The sequence below is a fragment of the Callospermophilus lateralis genome, unplaced genomic scaffold (assembly GCF_048772815.1).
Source record: "Callospermophilus lateralis isolate mCalLat2 unplaced genomic scaffold, mCalLat2.hap1 Scaffold_535, whole genome shotgun sequence".
NCBI lineage: Eukaryota > Metazoa > Chordata > Mammalia > Rodentia > Sciuridae > Callospermophilus > Callospermophilus lateralis.
In genome coordinates, this window is record NW_027514466.1 from 233,340 (window position 1) to 236,774 (window position 3,435).

At 38.6% G+C, this 3,435-nt stretch overlaps 1 pseudogene; it reads left to right on the top strand.

Annotated features, from left to right (window-relative positions):
- Window positions 1–2,063: 2,063 nt before the first annotated feature.
- LOC143389427 (ankyrin repeat domain-containing protein 33B pseudogene) lies at window positions 2,064–3,022 on the top strand (annotated as a pseudogene).
- Window positions 3,023–3,435: the final 413 nt, after the last annotated feature.

Consider the following 3,435-nt stretch of genomic DNA (forward strand, 5'->3'; position numbering starts at 1 on the left):
TTTTCATTCCCAAGTATCAACACTAACCCAACCCATAATTTAATATAACTCTTACAACACCCTTGTACCTAAACCTAATTTTACATAAATATATGTGCAGTAATATTAATGTATATGTGTTTTTCAATTTAGATATTCGATTATCAATGGTATATTTACATATATATTATTGTATATGCATATATGAAATTTATCTGTAAAAATTGCAATTTTGAAATGTGTATTTACAAGGCTCACTTTCCTATTTCTAAACATATACCAGGGGCATAGTGGCACACACCTGTAATCCCAGTCACTCTGGAGTCTCAGGATGATCTGGAATTCAAAAAAAAAAAAAGCCTCAGCAAAGCAAGACAATAAGCAACTCATCAAGATTCTTAAATAAAACATGACAGGCCTAAGGAAATGGCTTGGTGGTCAGGGGTGCCCCTGAGTTCAATCCCTGGTAACTCCTCCCAAAAAAACCAAACCCATATATACTGATATATATTGCCATACATATATACTCATGTACATTCTTATGAATACTCATGTTTTTCAATATGCATATTAATTCCTAACCCTAACCCTAAAACAATAGTAACCCTAAATTTATCAATATACCTAAACATATTAATATAACATCATGTATGATAATATGAATATTCATTTTAATTTTACATGTTCATTTCATAAGTATTATTACATATTAATTTATATTTATCTGTGTTTACAATTTAAAAAAAATGTGTATTTTTGTCTTCCATTAAACCCTTCCCCTTTTCAAAAATATACACTTAAATATATTTTCATGTAAAATTATATCTTTGTTTTTGATTTATATATTCATTCTCTAACTTTAACCCAAGCCATAATTTAATACTAACTCTCAAAATATCTCTACAGTTAATTTTACATAAATGTGTATATAGTAATATGTTTATGTGTATTTTGACTTATATATTCAATTTTCAATGGCATATTTGCATACATATCAATATGTTTATATGTAGTTTATATCTGCCATTGCAAACTAAAAATGTGTATTTAGAGCTGGGGTTGTGGCTCTGTGGTAGAGTGCTCACCTGGCATGCACTAAGTACTGTGTTTGATCCTCAGCACCACATAAATATAAAATAAAGATATTGTGTCCATCTAAAAACAAACCCTAAAAAATAAATTTTAAAAATGTTTATTTATGATTCAAATTAAACCCTTGCCTCTTTTAAAACATATATATTTTCATATACATTTTCACATGTACATTTTTTGAATATTCATGTTTTTAATATATATTTATTCCCTAACCCTATTTCTAACCCTACACTATTTCTAAATTTAGTTCTATACATAAAGTTACATTAATATAAAGCATATGTAATAATATAAATATTCATGTGTAATTAGACATCAATTTAATTATCAAAGGATAAAGATTGTGGCATTGGGATGCAGCTTACATGATGATCAGAAAACAGAGAAAATGAGAAACTCTGTTCTCCAGATACAAAATATATACTCAATAGCCATGACTCCAATGAACAACTCCCTCCAGCCCTACCCCACCTGCCTCTAGTTACGACTCAAGTAATTCACTGATTTGATCAAGACAATCATTCTGTCATTTCTCCTCTGAACCTTCTTGCACTGTCTCACACATGAGACAGTAATTTTCTTTGCATTCAACTTCATTGGTTGGCATGTGATAGGCAATCTTTTGGAATGCCTCACTGAAAAAATGTAGTTCAACTTCATCTATTTGTGCATATCTTCCTATGTTAGGTCTTAAAATATATTGTGAGTGCTACTCAAGAAAATATGAAATGATGAACAGTTCTCCTAACAATGAGTATGTGTTTCACTAATATCAAATTTCTACCCTGAGGCTCTGTTTTCATGCCTTTTGCGTATATGATAAACTCAAGACATAAAGAAATATTTTTGAAGCCATTTTTACAATGCCAATCAAACCTGGCATTTTTATATTAATAATATGCAGGTCAGTTAAGAGGATACCACTATAAGCTATAATTCAGATGCGCACAAGCTGGAATAATTCTGTGACTATCAACTGATTGGTAGAAATGAGATACATCCTAATTTCAGACAAGCTAAATTGTGAAGAAATGAATACTGTGGCAGACACCTGCAGAATCACTTCTGATGATTCCTTCTGTCTTCCTGTAGGCAAGGAGAAATGCAGTATGGTGAGCATTGACAGCACCCTGAAAGAGGCCACCTTCCTGTGCACTGGCTGTGCCAAGAATGTGGGGCTCATGCAGGCGCTGGTGCAGTGGGGTTCACAGGATGAGGAAGTGCAGGGAACCAACTGCAGGTTTTGATGGGCCTTTTTGTTGCCTGCTTTGTAGATACTGTGGTGGTCTTAGCAGAGTTCCCCCATATGACCTCAACTGGCAAGACAACAAGGAGAACATGGATCTAATCACAGCTGTGCCTGCAAGACACCCACCATAACCAACTACCTGTTGAACTATTTCTCTGGTTTTGATCTTGAAAGAAGGATTGTGTTCTGCTTCACTGCCATGATGAAAGTCAACATGCAGAACTAAACAGAGTGTGCCAGAGTCCTGATGCAGGGGCAGATGTATATAGAAGGGACACCTGTCATGGGATGTCCGCCCAGAAGTGTGCAACTTACATAGGCTGAGTGGAGGCTGCGCACAACCGTCCCCTGAACAGTTTGTGGAAAAGTACAGACTAGAGCTGCTGCTGGCATCTGAGGTAGTTCTGAAGCCTGCAACCTCCAAAAATGCTTGCAGAGGCTCACTGAGTTTGTGTGGTGCATGCTCACCTTGCAATCCAGCTGGGGCCTGGAAGATGGGAGCATCATTTACCATATGGTCAGGATTACCATAAGCTTTTACAGTCCAATCGTGGCCACCACCTTCCAAACTGTGTGCCCCAAGGACCTTTCCTGTTGGGAAAAAGGCAGCAGGCAGTAAGGAAATCCTAGCAGCTAGGGGGGAACCAGGACACCCTTGCCCAAGAGAGGGATAAGGAGGAAGGCACTGAACGACAATAGTAGACTTCTGAGAGCCTAAGGGCCCCCAGAGAGGAGGATCCAAGAGTCAGCACCCTGACTCCCTAACTGCCAGGGGCCCAGGGGACGGCCTCTGCCCAGTAGAAGGCCAGGCTCCTGCCCCTGAAGGTTCTGCTTCAGAGAAGTGAGTAGCCAAGTGTGGTAGTCCTCAGAAACCACATCAGCAAGGTGCAGGCACCCACCTTCAGGGGGACTGGATATCCCTCAAGGGCAGAACCAAGGTGGCACCCACCTGCAGATCCCCAAGTGGCAGTAGAAAGAGGCCAAGGAAGAAAAGAAGAAGGCAGAAGAGGCAGAGAGGAAGCACCGAAGGAAAGGTGGAGACCACGCTCGAGGAAAAGAACATGAGGTGGTCTTTTGAACAGAGGGCCTGTGTCAGGCTAGCAGCTGTGGAC